Source organism: Zonotrichia leucophrys, chromosome 9 (assembly GCF_028769735.1).
Source record: "Zonotrichia leucophrys gambelii isolate GWCS_2022_RI chromosome 9, RI_Zleu_2.0, whole genome shotgun sequence".
NCBI classification, from domain to species: domain Eukaryota; kingdom Metazoa; phylum Chordata; class Aves; order Passeriformes; family Passerellidae; genus Zonotrichia; species Zonotrichia leucophrys.
The window spans coordinates 20,164,945-20,185,485 of record NC_088179.1 but is presented as its reverse complement, the minus strand read 5'-3'; the positions used below and the strand labels follow the sequence as shown (position 1 = coordinate 20,185,485).

Genomic DNA, 20,541 nt, shown 5'->3' with positions numbered 1-20,541 from the left:
TTAAGATTTAAGTTTAATGAAGGCCATTTGAGAAGCATCTGTAGCACCTCAGAGCTGTATCCTCAATTTTTTTTTTATTTATCTTCTTTGAACTCATAGTTGAGGAAAGATTCCATTGCTCTCAAAACATGAAGCAGTTTTTGACCTAATCAGAAGCTGCTGTTTGCTGGCAGGGAGGCACTGGGTTTCAGTTCAGTTTATGTTCACTTGGAAAGGAAATACTTGAGTTCTTCTCAACTACCAAAGCACGGAGGCACTGGGATGGCTGCAGGAGATGAGGAGATGCTCTGAGCTGTCTCTCCTGCCCTGAGGAGCAGCTGAGCTGTGATGCTGCCCCAGAGGAAGGTGTGGAGCTGCATTTTGCTGGCATCATTCAAGGGATTTTCCAGACTGGAGCAGCCCTTTAGCTGCTCCAGAGGCTTCAGAAACACCCCCAGGCCACCAAGACTCAAAAGTGCTTCTCTTTCTTAATTACTGGAGGAGTAGGAGTGCTGATGGTTCTGGTCATGATGCAGAAAGATACCAAGAACTAAGATATTCACCAAAACTTTTGCAATCCAATTTCCCTCACAATCATCTCATTAATGTCCTTTTACTGAAGACAGATAATTCCATATAATTTGTAATTAATACTATCAAGATAAAATGATTTTCCAATGAAAAATATTTTCCTTGAGTTAAGTTTGATGAAATGAATGAGTAGTGATGCTATTTGTCTGTTGATTTTTATTTTTAGCATTAATTCATATTATCTTCTTCTATATCAACTGTGCTTTGGCAGTATGTGAGTTTGTCATCTTTGGATGACAGCAGATGCATTTTGGGGGCTCTTTTTAAAAATGTTTGATTTCCTAGATCAGTAGATTAAAAGTCATGAAATAGTTTCAGTGTGTTACGCATTGGATCAATTCTATGGCCAGTAATTTAGACTCTGTAGAATAAAGCTCTGTGGGTAAATTACTATAATAAAAGACAAAAACTAAAAGGGCTTTTTTAATTTTTTAAGTGATTACAGTAAACAAAGGTCATGTAAAAACTTTTAAACATATTTTAGCAAAAAACTTGTTCATAGGCTTTTTTTAAAGTTAAAAATTACTTTTTAATGGCAGTCAATGTTGTTTAAATTGCTTCAAATGCTGAGTACAGAATTTCTTCACTTTTGCTGGGATTATCTTACCCAACCATTCAGCACATATATATTAACTATAAATTTATCTTTGGTGCATAGATTCTATATTAAATATGCTATTCATAAGCAGAGGAGACTGAGGGTCATTTTAGTTAGGAATAAGGAACTGAATTCCCAAAATAAGAAGTACTGCTAGAATCCTATTTCCAGCTCTCTGAAACTTTGCCTGAGAAGTTGTTGCTAAGGAACACCATGAAGTGTGCAGCTGCTCCAGAGCAGCTCCTCCTTTACCCTTCCTGACACCTTCAAAATGTAAAAGAAGATTCTGGGTTTTACCAATATTTTTAATAGTTGTCTGTGTCTTTACTGGATTTTTTTAAGGAATGGACAGAGAAATGCTGGATGTTGTACAGATGAATAAATTACAGCCCCTTTAGAAACATGGGGGTTGTATTGTCACTTTTGTTTAAAAATCAGGTTTTGTGACTCAGATTGTTGGAACAATTCCTCTGAACCAAAAAAATTCCATTTCCAGCTTCCAAAATCCATTCTTATTGGTTTGATGCATGAGCTGGAAGAACAATTGATTGACACCAAGATCGGCAGGCAAAGATTGAGCTAATAGAATCAGATTAATGGGAACATATGGTAATTACAACTGTGAAAAAACAACTTAGAATTTATAATGTTGCCTTGGGGCACATAATCAGATGTGTTATCAATGAATAATTAGAGTTGATAAAAATCATCTGGTATGTATAGGATTGCTGTGCATAGTTACAGATGTGTGTTAAATGAAAGATTTATTGGAAGTTTCCTGCCTGAAATATGCGTGACATGTAAACACATTGTTTGTGATAACAAAAAAATCAAATCAATTCCTGCCGAATACTTCGTGGCAGAAGATCAAAGTTTATGTATGCTCGTCATTAATATTCCATAAAAGATTAATTTCATGCCCTTTATTGCATTATATTAATCACTTTCCCTAATATGTGTGTTAAATGAATATTCCTGTAACAGCTGGCAAAATACTGGTATGTTAATAATGGAAGTAAAAAAATAACTTTATGGATAGGAAAACCTCTGCAACAGATTAAAAAAAGTAGTAAGTGACAAAATAGAAATAGGAAATACCTACCACATAAAACTAGAAATTCAGTTCCTGAGGAAAAGTGGTTCTGAAGAGCCAATGGTTTGAGAAGTTCAGATCTTTTTGCATCCAATATTCCCATTCCTCCAGTATAAAGTAGGGGCTCATAACACTTTCAGAAGTACAGTGGAAGATACAGAGAATTTTGTATGTGTGTGTGTGTATATATATTTTTGTTCATATAAAGCCAGCTTTGCCCTGAAATGGTGAGAGATAAAATCTAGGAAAAAGGGAGGCAATGACTAGAGAGTTCCCCATTTTAACAGCAGACAAATTGCTGTTAGTTATTCTCCAAACTTATTTAGGAAAAAAAAATGTAGTTTATTTGTTTTCTTTTGATGTTTCTCTGACCGGAAAACAAAAAAGGACTTGTCTTAGGAATCCCTATGCAAAAACATGGTATTAGTGTTTGCGCAAGGGCTGTCCATAAGAAGGTCTAGGACTGGGGTCTTGCTTGAGTTTGCTGTCCATATAGACTCAGGTGTTGAGCTAAACTCAAGTACTGAGCTAAATTCAGGTACTGTAGCTAAACTCCTGAGAAATTCTTTTACTAAAGTGAGCAATAAAGGCTTTAATGTCATTACTGTAATGCAGCTGGGACTGGAACTGGACTCCTGCAGCTTTCAGAAAGATATGCAAATGATCCTAAGCCTACCTTCAGCATCATTCCCATAATCTTAAGGAATACGAGTCTTTAGCTTCCAAATATATCTTAGCCTTTAATTATATGCAAAATTCTGGGAATGTGAGACCCAGAATTCAGTCCTTCAAGACTGCTGTATCTCAGGTTTTTGTAACTACTTCTTAGGACTCTTTGTCAGTCCTAAAGCTTGAATCTTCCCCTGCCAGGCTCTGGGTGTTCTCTGGCATGGCAATGCCACTGTCCCATCACAGGACTATCCTCTAACAATTACTGAGGTTTTATTGGTCCTGAAGTGATCAAGTAGAAAGATGCAGAATTCAAGGATGTCCAGACAGAATCAGTGGTACATATAGTTCCTGTATGAAATCTCCTAAGTTTTTGAGTGCAAATGGAAAAAAAAAAAGAAGAGGAAACTTTGAATTTAAAAATCAGCTGAACTCATGCTCTTGTAATTCCACACAGTCTTGTTTTCATGTAAGGGTATGCACAAATTCTGGTAGTGAATCTCATTTGGCAGAGGCAATCGTGTTCTAGTACAGGGATCAACAACATTAAAATAATAATTGACTTGACTAAACAACTGTGCTATTTAGAGCTGTCCACTGCCTTGCATTAAGTGCATAGTTTATTTTATTTTTAAATTTAAGGTCTCAACAAGGTGAAAACCACAAGTCCTTCATTTTTCATGCTCCCATCATATCTTCTGCTGTAAATTTTGTTCTGTTCTCAGAGTCTGCATTGAAACGTGTCTGGAAAAAAATATTCCTTGAGACAGTTGAAAACCCTTTTTTGTTTCTACCTGTTGTGATAGCTACATCAAAAAAAAAAAAAAGAAAATTTTTGCTTCCATGGAAATTTGAATTCTACATTTAATGACAATTTTTTTGGCTTTCAAAATCCTGTGATATTGGCGGTGATAATGCCGTTGTTTACTCCATTGGCTACTTGATTAAGCCTCATTTTAATCATAGTTAGAGCCATATTCACCTCTTCAAAATAATGTCATTATGATTTAAACCAGGAATTAGTAAACAACTCACAGCTGTTGTGCAAAATGTTTGTATAGTAATGCATATTCATGAATATTTCATACAATAATGCTTATTAATCTGATTTTTGCAGAGAAACAACTAAATGATACTTTATAACTTGATGTTTGGCAACTAATGCAGTTTGTTTTCTGGTGGTGTCAGTGATGTATGAATCTCCCTACATTTACTTCATCACTAAAGATCACAAAAAGCAGCTTTGCAGAATCTAAATATCACCGAGGAAAATGTTGGTGTTTTTTTTTTTTTTTGTGCTTGGTATGGAGGGGCTAAAGAACCAGGGTGGCAAACTGTGGAATATGTCCCCTAGGGGTTCATTTCTCTTCCCAAACAGAGCAGAAGCTCCCAAACTCTTCCCATGGAATCTGCTCTTGGTTTCAAGCAGGGGAGATACCAGTAGTTGGAAGCAATCTGTTCTTAGAGCCAATGAAGCAGATTTTCTTTCCTAATGTATAAATTCAAAGATGTAACCTGATCTGTCCTCTTTTGAGGAGGTTACACCAGATGATTTCCAGGACGTGCAAATCTAAATCATTCTTTTTTATCAAAATTTCATCTCTGCTGTTTAGACTGTTATTTGCCTCATGTCCATGTAAGATATGGACATTTTTTTTTTACCCTTTCATCTTTTCAGCCACATTTTGCATATTTAGATGTTGCTGCTCTGGCTCCTCTTGGTGTGATCCCATTTTAACAATAAATATCTTCTTGGAGTCTGTTTGCTTAGAGGATGTTTTCCAAACCTGTGGTTGAACTGTGCCTTCTGAGGAGTGCTCAGGTTGTGTGGGCTGTGTTGCAGCAATGGAATTCATGGGATGGGATGGAAATCTCAGCTTGTTTTTCCTACAGCCTTAGCCATATAACCCATTATGATTTCTATTTTGTCTGATACACCTGAGGTATATTTATGATTCATTGTAGTTCTGACATTTGGGGACTTTTTTGCAACAGTGGAGGTCCAACCAACCCTCTGGTATCTTGTGTATGTGCAGGTGGTTATTTTTGCTGAAAGTGTACAAATTTATGGCTTGTCCTGGAATTATGTTCTGCTGTTTCCTTCTCTGAGACTTAAACTGTATTTCTTCATCTTGGTCCTGAAAGCATAAAGTGTGATTGAGAGAATATAATTTCTGAAGTCAGAATATGAAATTAAAACTTCCCTTCTCACCTGCAAGATATGATTGACTTTTGAATTGAAATAGCCTTGCTCAATATACTTTTTCAAATGCTTGTAGGTAGTTTTATAATTTTGATTACTTGAAAATCAATAAAGTGAAGCAGCCTAAAGTCAATGGTTCACATGTTCTGCTCTTTCTTGAAAAAGAAAAAAGTTTAGGTTTACTGAACACTTAGTGTTTAGTAACTTTGCCTTTCTTTCCCAAGCTCCCAGAGGATATGGATCCAATTAGGTTCTCACAGTGTGTTTTCTCTCAAGTGGCAGCTGAGAAACATTTGGAATCCTTGACTTAAAAGAATTGTTGATCTGGCATAAAGTTAGACAGCTGAGATGATGGGTTTTATTTTATTTTTCTGGGGGAGCTTGATTGTGAACACCAGCACCTTCAAGATTTTTTTCAGTGCTGTTATCAGCTTTGAGGGGGAACAGGACCATTATATAAATGAATTTAATTTAGGTATAACTAGATTTTGTGGGGTGGTCACTAAGCAAAAGCTGTTATGCAGGTAATGAAGACTTCCTTGGTACTAGTTTTGTTACTAATTTCATTTAGGGCAACTTCAATGAACTTTGAAAGGAAGAAAGCTTTTCCTTGAGAAGTTTCTGCTTAATCCTTGCTTAACTAGGGATCCTGTCCTGGAAGGAATCAGGCTGATTTTTTAAATTTTTTTAATTTTTTTAAAATCACAATAATTAGATAGAGGAATGTTGCATTTCATGCTGAGGCTATATGTCAGGTTTCACTGAAGTCTATAAAATCCTGTAAATTTTCAACGGGTATAGAAGAAAAGGAACTTCAGCTTGAATAGTTAGGTTTATATAAAAGCCCCTAAAAGAGGTAAGCAAGCAGAAAGGAGGAGTGATGTGCCTAAATTGGAGCATCATTTAGGCTTTTTAAGAAGTTTTTGGGCAGCATGAGCTCTCAAGTTAGGTCACCATATGGACTGTACATCCTATACCTCTGAAGAGCATAAGGCAAATCCCCACCCAACTAGCTATGTTTATTGATTTGGGTTTGCAGGCTGGCACAAAGTCAAATCTGAATTAGAAAGTCCCTTCATCACTGACTTTATGCTCCTGGTACACTTCAGGCTGTGTTGTGCTGATACCCAACAGCTCCTGATGGCACTCCTGCAGAATCTTTCAGTAGCTTTTTTAGTGTAATAATTTTGTTATCTAGAACAGCCTGTCTGTAGGTTCCCAGTTGGTTTGTGTGACTTTAGTGGTGGTCTCTTGTCCCTTTTTCCAGCTGTAAAAAACAGGATTTTATCCATACCATGTAGAGAGAGAAACTGCATTTGGTGATATCTCTCTAGTCATTGGTAGTGTCTCTGTATCATGGAACAAATTAATTGTTCTCATCTAGTTATTAACCAACCCATTTTGTTGGAATTTGAAATGCAGGGAACTCTCAGAACTTTGGGCCTGTAAGCCAAAGCTTAGAAATAAACACAGAATTTCATTTGAGACCTTGGAAAAGGCTTCCAAACTTAGGTGCTAGAAGCAAGAATGTTGATTCACAGTTTAAAGCAGAGATGTATTAGGCTAGGTAGAAGAAAGTTTAGAGTTTTAGAGTACAATGCTTTAAGTTTGTGTGTAATAACAATTAGCCAAGAAAGCTTACACTGTAGCATGAGTCCATAAGATGAAATATTTAAAGATTGGATCAAAACCATAAGCATCCTTATTGGCATTGTTTTATTGGTTAATAAATCCTTAAAAAGTCTTGTAACTGGAGTTCTTGTGACCTTCTGAGCCATGCAGTGAAGATGTGAGCTGAACTCGCCCTTCCTGCCTATGTAGAAGACAAGAAAAATAAATCACATCATCTAAAGCAACTCAGATGTCCCATCTCTAATTCATTCAAAATTCCTTCACAAATCCTCACACCATTTAAGCATTAGCTGATGGGTTGTGGTGCAGGGTTTGTTTTGCTCAGCTTTGTTAACCTCTCCTGTAGCTCTGTGCAGGCTGCCATCAGCTCTAGGAAGGGTGCATGCCCTTGTCAAGTGTTTAAAAAGCTTTTCCTTTTCACTTTACTGATGGAAGTGTTATGAATTTGGGTTTGGATCAAAAAGTTACTAGTCTCAATGTTAAAGATCCTTAATGTTTTCGTTTTTCAATAATCTATAGCGTTGCTCTCCTCTTTTGCCTTACTTTTCCTATTTAAAAGATTGGAAACTCTAAATAAAATTAGGTGCCGTTTTTGCCCCCTGAATTTTAATTGAAATAGCTAACAAACTTGTGGTCATAGCATTCCACTTGTAGTGCTGCAAGGCAGTGTTATAAACGAGAAAAATTGTGCTTAGTTCTGGTGTTTGATAATCTTTATGAAAAGTCACCACCAAGACTGGTGAATATAGATTGGAATTAGAGGGCCTAGGATTGCTTACAAATGAAGAATATAAACTATTAAACCTTTTTCTTCTTTCCTTCGACCCATTAATGTTGGCAAGGTCAATGAAATTCATTCATGTTTCCATCCTTGCAAAACTTGTACACAGTACAATGAGTCCATTTAGTAATTGAATAGCCAAGCTATGCACATTATGGCTTATACTCTTACTTCATAAACTCTTCTTTCCATTTTCATAATTACTTCTTTTGCCTTACAATTTTCTAGTCTCTTCCTTATATATACATAGCTGGAAATAAGTGCATTCTTTGTGTTGCAGTTATGCTGCTGCTCTGTAAAGAGGGAATAATACTTTTAATGTGTCATGTGCTGCTGCATCTTTCCAGCAATCATTTGGAAGGGAAAAATGCTCATCTGTAGTTACAGAATATCATTATGGACAGTTTGGACTTGCAGTATGTATCTTCCTCCCTAGTGAAAAAAGCGTCTTAGCTGATTTTTCTATGCTTTTCACTTTTTTTTTTTAAGTGAGTCAATTACAATGAATAATTGTAAAGCTTCATAGAACACGAGACTCTCCAGGCTCAATGGATTAATGGTCCTTTTCTTTTTTTCTTGGGTTTTTATTTTTAAAATGTCAATAAGTAGGAGACATCTTACAGCTGCTTTTGGTGTCACCAAGGAAAACTCAACATTTTTATGGTGTGTGACTTATATACAGTGAAAAGGTGACAAAAGGTGGAAAGTTTGAGTTGTGTGACAGCTGTACCTTAAAGATCCAATGAATAATTCCCATTAAAAGTGTTTATGGGTGGTTAGCTATTTCGAAATTTAGTCAAATATTAAAACAATTTTAAAAACCCCAAAACTATACCTATTTCCATATAGAACTTCAAGCAATTATGGCCCACATACACGTACTGTTTGATTGCAACAAAATCCAATATAACAGGGTCATCAGCAACACCCCTTAGAGAAGCCAGTCTATCATACATAAACCTGTTATTCTCTGAGTATATTCTTTGGCTTGTGTAGCTTTTTTCTGAAGTCTGTTGTAGTATCTTTTGGTCAGTAGATGGTGCAGCAGGTTACAAACATGTTGATTTTCCTATGCGACATAATTTTGAGCAGTACTTGAATTAATAATGTAAAGTTATTGTTAGGACATGTTTAATTTATATTAGTAAATTCAGATGAAATTCATTAGACTTTAAGTGTGATGAGTTACTTTTGAAATTCATAAATAATGCCTGAGAGTAGCATTGGACATAAATTGGCAAATTCACAGCATCATAAGGAAATGTGGATAAAGTGAATGGGAATGTCCAATAAAGTGGATAGATGCTACCTTACTGATATACAGAATATGGATTTGTTAAATTTCTCTGGAGAGACATTTGTCTAGAGGAAACTTGGATTAGCAATCATTGCTACTGGCATGAATTGTATCAAGCTCTGCAGGGAGTTATACCAAAATGACTCCAGTTTATGTCCCCCTGTAAGCACAGCCCTGTCAGTCACATACTTTGGTTAGCTTGGAAGAGAAGGAAGTTAGTTCATCTGTTATCTAACACCAACCCAAGCCATCCTATGACTCTGTGTTGAAGAGCACTGCAGTGAGATGCTGCTGCTTGATTGAATCTCAAATTACATGAAAAGGCCCTTATGCTGTACTCAAGCATGAACTCAAGAACTTGCAAGTCAGTTTGGTGTTTAAGAATCAAACACATCATTTAGAGTCTACTGAAGTTCGGCGTCTCAGCCTTGTTAATTAAAGCTTTGTTCTCCAGCAGCCACATCTGTACTCAGGCAGCTTTTCATCTCCTCGAGTGCAGGGGAGCAGAGCTGCCTGTAAGATGTGTGATGTACTCAGCAGAGTTGGAGTTTTCTTTATTTGGGCTGTCACAGGCTGGGATGTGACACCAGGACAGTTTTCTGCTGTAGACACCACTCTGGGATGTGCAGGCTGTGACGGTGTTCACAGGGGTTTTCAGGTGAGGGAAGAGATTAAAATGTTGACTCTATGTTCAGAAGGCTTGTTTTTTTTATTTTATTATATATATTACATTAAAACTATATTAAAACAATAGAAGGAAAAGTTTCATCTCAGAAGGCTAGCTAAGCTAAGAATAGAATAGAAAAGAATGAAAACAAAGGCAGCTGGCTCATAGAGAGAGAGAGAGAGCCAGCTCTGCCATGACTGGTCACTAAATCTAAACATCTACATGAGACCAATCACAGATCCACCTGTTGCATTCCACAGCAGCAGATAACTATTGTTTACATTTTGTTTCTGAGGCTTCAGCTTCTCAGAAGGGAAAAAATATTAAGAGAGGATTTTCACAAAAAGATGTCTATGACAGGAGGCATTTCTTTCCTCTCTGCAGCAAGGCAGACATGGAGATGGAACACCACTTGGCAGGGGGCTTTCTTTTTTTTGTAATAGTTTTGGCTCAGAGGAAGCTTTTTCTGCTAGACAAATTTGCATGACAGACCTTAGGGCCAAGAAAAATAATTGTTTCTGTGTAACATCAAAAAATACCAGTGGATAAATGCAGCCAAGAGTTCATTGTGCCCACGTGCTGCACATTCCGTGTAGTCAAATGTAAAGCACAAAGCTCTAAAAGCCCCCTGAAAATATCATACGGCCCAGACTTTCCTTCTTTAAATAGCAATAAGGTGTGTATCAGCAAACCTACCTGCTGAATGCTGCACATGTTTCTGAACTGCTTCCTGTAACACAATACAGCAACAAATTCTCCTCTGCCAGATTTCTGAATTGCTTATTAGTTAAAATGTTTATGTTTAGTGAAACACACAATTAAAAAATTGAATCTGTGTGAGCTAAGGCTCAGCTTCATCCATTTTTCTAGTTTTTCTGAATGAAAATTTATGAACTTATTGATGAATTATTGTCTTTTTCCTTCACGTAATCAATTTTGTGCCAAAAGACCATTGCAGAAATCACCAGATCCAGTTTGTATTGAAATGAACCTCAATTTTCTAATTAATTCCTGTGAAATTGCATCAGTTCTAAACTACTACTAAAATATGAGGTCTATTGCTGCCTCCCCCCTTTTAAGAAAAAGAGCATTACAGGTGACTTTACATCTCTTTTTGTGACATGGTGGAATAATCAAAATTTAAAGCTGCAAGGTCAAATGTCTTTTCCTGACTCTGTTACTGCTCAGTTTGATGCAGTAGAGGAACACAGATGCTTGAGCTGCAAAATTGCTGGGGTTTCATTATATAACTGCAGCATATTAACAGGAAGCCATTAAATACAATTTATGTGTGAATAGCCCAATTGGTAGGCACATTGGCTCCATTGTGTGAGGGATTAAATAAATGTAATACTTTCCCATTATTATTCACTGAATAGCTTTTATTTTTTATTAAGTTTGGGTTAAAATGTGTGTGGTCATGTTGTTAGAGTGACATGTCTGTTTCCTTAAAAAATGAGTCTATACTGAAACAAAGTGTGCTGTAAATTTTATAGTGCTATTAGTACAATTTTAGCTTTTTTTTTTTACTATTGCCCCTACCCTGTACATTTGCATTCTGCTGAGTAGTTTGCATGTTTGCAATTTTGACCTAATAAATTGTGTGGCTGTTGAGGAAAATGAGTCTTTTGTAAATACTTTCACAAATCTCTAAATGTGCACTTGGAAAACTTAGAAATCATGGAAATATCTCAGTTTCCAAGTAGAGAGAAACATGAATAAGAATTGTTTCATGAGTTTAAAATTTTCTCAGCAACATGCCAGAGGGCCATCACTGGCATCACATTCCATGTCATAGCCGTTTTTAGGAGCTGGATTCTAAATTGCATATTTTTCAATTTATGCCCATTTTCTCTGCCTTTGTCCCATTTCCTACTCTATAATTTACACCAACATTTGTCATCTCTGTTTCTGATCCAGGGCCTTTGCTAAATATACTTACACTGAGTAAACGAAGCAATCTCTGAATTGTGCTTTTTTCTTTGGTGGGTTGGCAGGGGCACTCTCTGTAGCATTAACTGAATGACTTTCTTTGGCAAGGTGTTTGTGGCAGTTATTAATCTTGTTTTGTTGTCACTGTCATCTCAGGATCCTGACATAAATTACTGTATTTTCATTCCCTTGAAGGAAAGCATGGGAGTATGTCTCAGACATCTTTTTATGGAAAATCCTTTCCTTAGGATTTTTCCTCCTGAGAAGCTGAGAAGCCTCAGGAACAAAATGTAAACAATGATTATCTGCTGCTGTGGAATGCAACAGGTGGATCTTTGATTAGCCCATGTTGGATGTTTGTAATTAATGACCAATCACAGTCAGCTGGTTCAGACAGAGTCTGAGGCAGCTGCCTTTGTTATCATTCTTTCTGATTCTATTCTTAGCTTAGCCAGCCTTCTGAGATGAAACCTTTTCTTCTATTCTTTTAGTACAGTTTTAATATAATATATATCATAAAATAATAAATCAAGCCTTCTGAAATATGGAGTCAGATCCTTGTCTCTTCCCTCATCCAAGAACCCCTGTGAACACCGTCACAGGGATACGTTCTAACAAATACAACTTTTGAAATGGTCATTCCCATGTAAAAAATGTTCAGATTTCTAGCAGAAGGTTAGCCCAATCAAAGGAAATATTGGTTTTTAAAGCAGAAATGCTGTGTTCTGGAGACTGTGGGTGTACAAACAGTAAGAGCTGCTGCTCACAGTGGAGGCACAGAGAGCTGGCACAGGTCATTGCCACACAGCTCTGCTCAAGCATCCTCCCCTTTCTGCTCAGGCTCCTTCTCCTGGTTTTGCGGGTTTTTAGTAGGAATTTTCAAGCACGAACCTCTCCTCTGGGCTTGGCTGAATTGCTGTTTCTGGCCTCACACCAGGTCCTGATGCAGGTCCAGGTCTAGCAGACACTGAAGGTTGTTATGATCCTTCTGCCTGGCAGATGTCCCCCCTTCTCCACATCTAATAACAATTCCTCATTAGCATTTCAGTGGAGCTCAAGCTGAAAATGTGAAGTAGCATTCTCACAGAGAGCAGTACTAAAAAAAAATATTGTTTTCATTCTCCTTCAGCTCTGGAAATAACAGTGTAGACACATAATGCAGCATTGCTTAAAATAAGTGTAAAAATCTTGAGAGGCTTCATATCTATAATCAAATCTGCAGGCTGTTTCTTCATAATTATCTGGTATTTTACTAGTTTCTGATGCTTTATATGCCACATCTGAATATATATGTTCTTGAGCCATCTTGCATAGATAATAGAATTTGATATGAATAGATTTCTTTTTACATTTACAGTCTTGTTAGAAAATTCTGCTTGTAGTTGATACATGTTCTACTTTACATTTTAAGGACTATTTTGGTGAATAAGCCCTTTTGAAGGATCAGAAAATTGGCACATGTCCTTTTCCTCATGTTATATTTCCTTGTAGGGCATGGAAGGAATGGAACTGGAAAAACAGAAAGATCATCACTAGGGAAAAAAATAAAATAACCAGAAGAACAGTCTCACAATCCTCAATGTCTTTATCATTTTCAGTATTTCAAATCCTCTATCACAAAATAGCCAAAAGGTTGACTTAAAGCTGTGTTTATATTCATTGATTGGTGGTCACTTCAGAGCATTTGTGAAGGTAAAACTGTGGTAGGCTTTCTTGATGCACATCTTTGACAAAAGATTTATAGTTTATGGGGTTTTTTTCCTTTGTTTGTGGGTTTATTTTGCTAAATGTGGTCACTTACTTGTGGACTGTATCAAAGAAACTCCCTTTTAACTTGTCTCAGCCAGTAATCTTTAAATAATTTTGGTCCTTCATTTATCCCTAACAAGCACAAAAGGAAAAGACAGAAAAAATTCCAAATGGCAGGGGGAAAAAAAGAGCATTGAGCACATATTACATTAACTCTAACATTTGATGGGTCTTCAAGATGTAATATTTTGGCAATATTTTATTGTCTAATGGCTGCCAAAACATTTTGGCCTCTTCATGGTCACTGCCAATAAAAACAACAGAAGTTCAATAAAATGTTCTTCACATTCTTTAATTGGGCTAAGAAGTAAAATCATGATAGCTTTGATTGCTTCCACTTTCTCTTTGTTGCTGTGGTTTCTGTTGGAGTCTGGTCAGTAAGGGAAGAGATGATGTGCAAAGGATGCCTTCTGAACCTCAGCCAGGCACATTACCCAAAATATTTTGATCTTCCAACAAGCCTTAAACTAAAGCCAAGATTCAACTGAGTAAATTCGCATTGCCTTCATGAAAATTAGCACATGCATTCTGCAGGTTTCATTCCAAGTGGATTCTTCAGCATTCTGCTGGCACAGAGCTCCTTAAGTTATCCCTGGTACAATCTACCCTTGGAATCAAGTGAAGGTTTTAAGGTGTCTTTTTTTCACTGATCAAGTCAATTAGCAATTTTATCATTCAAAATTAGCTGTATTCCTGATTCCCTCTGTAAAAAAAACTTGTGGCTGAAATAAAATTTACATATTTTTATATTTTTACCAAATTTTAAACGTTTTAGTGAGGGGACAAAAAAGAAAAAAAAAGACTGGCTCCATTTTGTTGCAAGAATTTCTAGTGTCCTTTAGAAAAGAAAAGTGCACCAAATAGATTTTTTGTTTCTTTTTTGTTATATATATATATTTATATAAACTGATATATTTTTATATTTATCAGTATAAATTTTACCTTTGCAGACTGGTTAAAACAGCCCTTACTCTTCAATCTGTCTGAGGTATTTAATACCATAGTTCAGATAATATTTTCAATGTAGATGTTTACTCCATGGTATATTCTTCTTCCCAAAGTTACAATCAGATCTGCTTTAACAAGGAAACCTGTTATAGTAGCTATGTGAGGAAATCCATACAAACTTGTAAAGGATTAATTTTACATCAGCATCCATGCCATATTCTGACATAAATGTTAATTGGAATGCTGCAGCTGATTTTAAGTGACCGTGAATATGCTGCACAGTAGAGTGACTTTCACCTTAATTTTAGTGATCAAATTAAATTCATTGACTATTTAAGCACTGCTCCCCCATCCAATCACTGCCTGAGCCTGAATCTAAGGGGCAGAAAAAACAGCTGCAGAAATCTGGGTAGGAAAATGGATTCAGATGTGGTGACTTGGAAGACTTAGTTTGTGCAGGGAGTTGGAGTTCCATTGAAAAGATAAATGGGTTGGTAATTTATGCAATAGCTTTAATTATTGAAAACAAGAGCCAGATTCTCTGCTGCCTGAGCATCTAACTGTGCAGGAGCTTGGATTTTCATAAGGTATCTAACCAAGTTAGGGACGTAATTCCCTATAAAATCAGTGTCTGTAACCTGTTCAGCTGCCTTTTAAGCGTCCCAATTCCTTCCTGTTTACCTTTGAAGCTGCTCCTGGGGTCCAAATCCTGTAATTCACTTAAGGAAACTGTGGTAGGTGTCTGTTCATGTTGGTAAAGGACTTGGATTGTTGTTCCAGATCAGCTGCAAAAGCTTCCATTGTGCCAAAGCAAACAGATCAGTCACAGTTTCCTGATTTTTGTATGCTGCACAACACAAAGGATGGTGTGCACTTGGTGCTGCAAAGGAGCCCAGTTCGATAAAAATTGTATCAGTTTAATCAATAGTAATGTTTTCTCTGACTAAAACATGCTCATAAGTGTTGTTTTGAAAGAACAGGCCTTAGCAAAGTCTCTGCCTTTTAAGAGCCTGGGTCTTGTTGGCCTCGTGCATATTTAAGTATCTATTGCATCTTCTGCCTGCCTGTATTAACATACCATGGGTTGTTCCTGGAAAAACCACTGCAGAAAGATGCTGTTTCTGGGAACAGGGTTACAGAGCTGGTAATGTTGATTGGTGACTAATTAGTGTCATTCCCAGAAGTATTATCTCAGGAGGAATTTCCGAGAAGGGACTGACAGCGTGGCGTGTGTTGGTATATGGCAAAGTCACCCCAGTGTTTTGTTCCCCCTCCCATAATACAAAGTTAGGGCTGTGACAAATGGCAGTCATGAAGTTGTGTTTTTTCCCTAACCATAATTAGCTAAAGCATAGCTCTGCTCCCTTCATTTCAGCCCTTTATCATATTTTGTGCTTTTGTTACAGGAAAAACACCATGAAGCAGAGCACTGATGGGTTTAGTTGGCTGTCTCTGCATTATTTCTGTGCATGCAGAATTAGGAATTATTAAATAGGCTGTGGACATTTGCGTGTCTAATTTACAAAAATATCTACTCGTACATGGAAGGACTGGTCTTGTGACAACTCTAATGAGTCCATGATGGATGAAAATATCTTAGGATAATTAGTGGAAGAATCTAAGCAAATAAAATGTAAAGAATAAATATCAAAAGATCAGGCAAGCAAAACCAGCATGGCTAAGGAAAGGAACAGTAATGAATGATGTTCCAAAATACAGTATAATTCCTAGTTGGTTGGAAAAGAAAATCCAGAAGATGGTCTGGACTTTGTCAGAGGTCAACTTCCTTAGTTAAGAAGTGATAGTAATGTTGCTGCCAGTGGCAATTGTGAATTGTGTGTTTTTGGGTTCTTGGACAAACTACTTTGGATATCCAAATCCATTTTTGTCTTATTCAGAAGCCATCTCTTGTAGGATGTTGTGTAATTTCAGCTCATGGTCTTCATTTGAAGGTTCTGTTGATGCAGCCATGCTAACATAGGTTTAATTCCAAAACATGTGCTGTTCATCTGCTCTTCCCTAAGGACTTTTGAAGATATGGCCATTTGGATCAGCTGTGGATATGATTTATTTATCTGTTTGCTTATTGGCAAGGTATAAAATGAGCAAATCCAGATAGACTGGATACAATTTACACAGCCCAGAGCCAACTCCCCTCCTCCAAGCAAATTTTTTAAGATATCTTAACATGTTTAGATGACTGGGATAAAATGCAATGTCAAATGTGTTTTGCGAGTACCTCTGTATTTAAACTCAAAGTCTAGGTGTTCATAAGTTAAAGTACCTGAGTCCAATATTGTTGTGAAGGCACAGGTTTCAAGGGCATGGGATAATGATTCAGGGTTCCAGGGTATTAAATCTGGTTTTACCATTAGTTTGTTGAATAGTGTTTGGTTGAAAAACTCATAATTTAATTTTGCCTCAGTGTGCCTGAGAATTTAGACTGAAATGTTCATTGCATGCAAAGATAAATAGATCCTCAGCATCTCTGTATTTGTGTCCCTCACCTGAGGGTCTCTTTAACCACCAGCAACCTTGGCAGAGCACATCATGATCACAGAAGTTTTCCCCCCTTGCAAGGACACAACCTAAGTGATGAGCTGACTTAGCCAAATTTTTGAGCAGGTAGCAATGGCACTGAAACTTTTTAAAAGAATGGAGCTAGCCTTCTGTCCTCAGCCATTTGCTGTGGAAAGTAACGAAATAAAACAGTGAAAACGGTTGTGGAGAATCAGCCTGGGTTGTGTGCAGCCTTTGCATTTCAATTGCCACGAGGCCTTCTGCAGTCTCCCCAGTTATCACTTGTGCACATGTTCAGCCTCTGCTGCCTGCCAGCAGCACTTCAGTCAGTTGTGCACAGGATTTTCTCCTGAATCAATCCATTCTGAGCTGGTAGTAGAGCTACTGATGTATTTTAATGAATTCTGTTTCACATTTTCCCATTTATACTGCAGTTTATATACTGTCCTTAGAGATTTTGGTATTCATCTTATCCGGCTTCAGAAGAGTGCTGGAGAATCTGGTAAATGACAGCTGCTGTGTTTTTAAATTTTACTGTAAGGTTTCAGCAAGATAATGTTGCAAGAGTGCAGAGGTTTGGGCTTGAGTTTCTTTCTTTTTGTTCTGCTTTGGTTTGGGTTTTTTTATCTTTTTTTTTTTTTTTAAACCAAAGCCTAGGACAACTTATTCTGTTGTTTAGCAAGTACCAACACGTGTATAAATGTCTAACAATGCTCAAACCAATAAGCGACATGCTTCATGTTACATCAAGTGTAAAGGTCATTTTTCCAGTGAAATAGTTGATTTTAGGATAAATGCAGTGAAGGTAGCACCATGACTCATGAAGTTTATGGTCTGCAGTGGTGCAGCCAACCGAGTTTTGAAATGAGTTGCCTTTCTTAGCTCCATCACTTACAGAAAAGCTCCTGGAACTTTGTTCAGACCCCTAGTTTTATTGCCAGCTGGTGTTTATTAAAGACTACTTATTCTTGTGCTTTAGTTTTTCACTTCCCCCGCCAGTATTTATTCCTTTCTTCCTGTCTTCAACCCACAGTGTGTTATATTTATAAAATAGGTCACTGGCAATTTTTAAGAAAATGTCCTGTATAGATTAGGGAACAGATTGATAAACTGCAAATTGCAATAACAGCACAGGACCTCCAAAGAAGGAGAGTCTCCCTTACAGCAACTGAATATTTGGTTATTTCACTCTGGAAGACAGAACCAGTGACACAATTAATATTATAAAATCTTAGTGAAGCTTCTAACTTCAAATTTGCCATGACATTGTGCAGGAAACAGTGATGCACCATGCTGCAAGGTCTAGATATGCTCTAATTCCTCTGTGGCATACGTCCCAGTAAGAGCCCTTCTGCTTCAGATCTATAGCTTGACAGGGAACCGTGTCAATGCCGAAGCTTTCTCCTCATTTCTTTGTTTTCTTGCAAAAAAGCTTCTTGGTTTTACATTTTCTTTGATTTGTTCAAGAAAAACAGTTTTCTTTTAAATTCTGCAGAAGGTCTCAGATGAGGGAATATTTTCCTTTATGGCTTTTGAATAACAAGTTTCCCTGATTTAACCCACAGAGAGCAGTCTTGTGTCTGTGAACGCTCAAGTTCCCTCAGTAATTTGTGTTTCTCCACTATTAAACCTTCCTCTTCCTAAGCTGCAGGAGTTTCACACCTTTGCCCAGGCCAGGGGTAATCTTGGGGCTTGTAAATTTGAAGTTTGAAAGACACAGCTAATAATTTCATCACTTGTATAGCTCATTAGTTATTAAAATGCTATTTTCTATGTGTATTTTCTCATCCTGCCTATGTCCAATCAGTGTAATTGAAACTGGCTCTCCTGAAAGTGCCACGTGGGAGGATGTGATCAGTTTAAGAGCAAGAGACAGATTGGAAATACCGTCATGGGCTTACTTCAAATTAAAACACACAGGGTAAAAATCAGATCAGGACCAAAATCCCAGCATTTTGCATCTGGCCATCCCCATGGTAAAAAAAAAGAGTTATCCTCAAAACCAGAATTTTAATAAAAATTTCTTCATATTGGCTTGTGTTAAGCATGGACACTCCTTATTTTGGTTGTTCTCCATTTATTATGACAGTATTTACATATTCTTAAAGTTGATTTGCCACTTAGGAAAATATTAAATGGGCAGATTTGGGACTGAAATAGTTTCCATGTAGAAGATGGACAATACAGGCAGAAGTGCTATTCCCACTGTTCTGGCAGGTGTTTCCAGAAGCATCAATCCCTGCTGGTGAAGGGGTCTGGGTGTCTGCATCAGGTTCATTTGGAAGTTTGGTGACATTTGGTGGCAATATCTGTTGCACCTGAATGGGCAATTCTTCTCCATTGACCATGGAACTAGTTGTATTTTGTGCTTAGTGTTCAAAGGTGTCTTTCTTCTCAGAAACAGCAAAACAATACAGTTCTTTATTTTGGAGCTGATGCTTATTTCCCAAAGAGCCTGTGAAGAGGCTGGGTTAGGGATTATCTCTGAATTTCCTGAGATTCTGAGTTTTTCTGAGGTTTTCAGGGCTCCTGGTCCTGGTTTCCTGATGTAGCAAAGTCTCACATATCCAGGGGAATGCCTGAGGGAAAGGGACAGTAGCATGAGTAGTCAGGGATAAGCAAAAGGAAGATTTTACATAATAAAATGATCTGTAATGTATCACATTTTGGAAAAAAAAAAGCCCTGCAGGCATTTAAAAATTTTTTAAAAAGCAGATGAGTTTGTGAAGGATCGTAATATCTTTAAATAGTAACAAGGGGAGCTGAACAGGGGAAAGCTGCGTGTACCTCTCATCCTCTGCAGCATCATGTAACTGCAGGGCCTTGAGAGAAGATACCTGGGGATATCTCCAAGATATTTACTATAAATCTGAAAATTACTTGCTCATTTTAACAAAAAGCTTCATCTTAGAGGCTTATGGTTGAAGGATCAAAGCAATCTCTGTTTTTCTTTTACCCAGAATATCTGTGGGTTTTTTTCTCCTGTACACCTCTCCACGTACAGTCACAATTTGAGGGATGCTCTTAAAACACATATTTTTTAGGAATTTCTCTCTGGTTTTGTGGTGGAGTCAGTATTCGTCTTGTACTGGATTACTCCAGGAACAGACAGAGATAAAATGACAAAGTAGAGTTTGAGGTTTTTCTTTTTTTCCCCTAATGAAAAGAATAGAGAATAATGAATCACTGCATGATAAACTTCCTTAGGAAATCAGTTTTCACTCTTGTTGGTTTCCTTCTTATCAGACAAGGTAGGATTTGCAGTTTGCTTCACAGCCATGCAGATATTTTAAAGGAAACTATTCTGGGATGAATAATTTTACTCTCCTTAAATGATTTACTCTATTTAATGAAACTGCAGCTTCTCTTTGTCCCTTCCTATCCCTAAAATGTTGAGATGGATCATTATCACAGCAGGGAGGCTCCCTGACATTCCCAAACACATTATCCCAGACATATCCTGGCCTGTTGCTTTGTCTACTCCCTAGGAATAATTGGTGTGTCTTTCAGAAGAGTGTGTATGTGTTTTGTATTAAATTTGTATAATGTATGAGAGAATATTTAAAGTATTACATAGTACAATGTGATTTTTATACTACATATCATTGCATTATATTTTTAATTTTATATTTCATACTATAAATGCTAGCAGTAAGGTGTTTTTCTTAGCAGAAGCCTGGTGGTCTCTCTCTGCTCAGCACACACTGGGTTTTCTGTGTATGAGGCTGGATTTGCCTCCTGTTTGTGGTCACTGGGTCTGGAATTCCTTTATCAGCACCACATTGGGGGTCTTGCCACTGATGGACTCAGGCTTTCATTTCC

At 37.2% G+C, this 20,541-nt stretch overlaps 1 protein-coding gene across 8 annotated transcripts in view; it reads left to right on the top strand.

The window, feature by feature from the left end:
* Positions 1-20,541, top strand: part of NLGN1 (neuroligin 1) — a 324,107-nt gene that overhangs the window by 203,126 nt on the left and 100,440 nt on the right. The gene's annotated exons all lie outside the window — the stretch shown is intronic.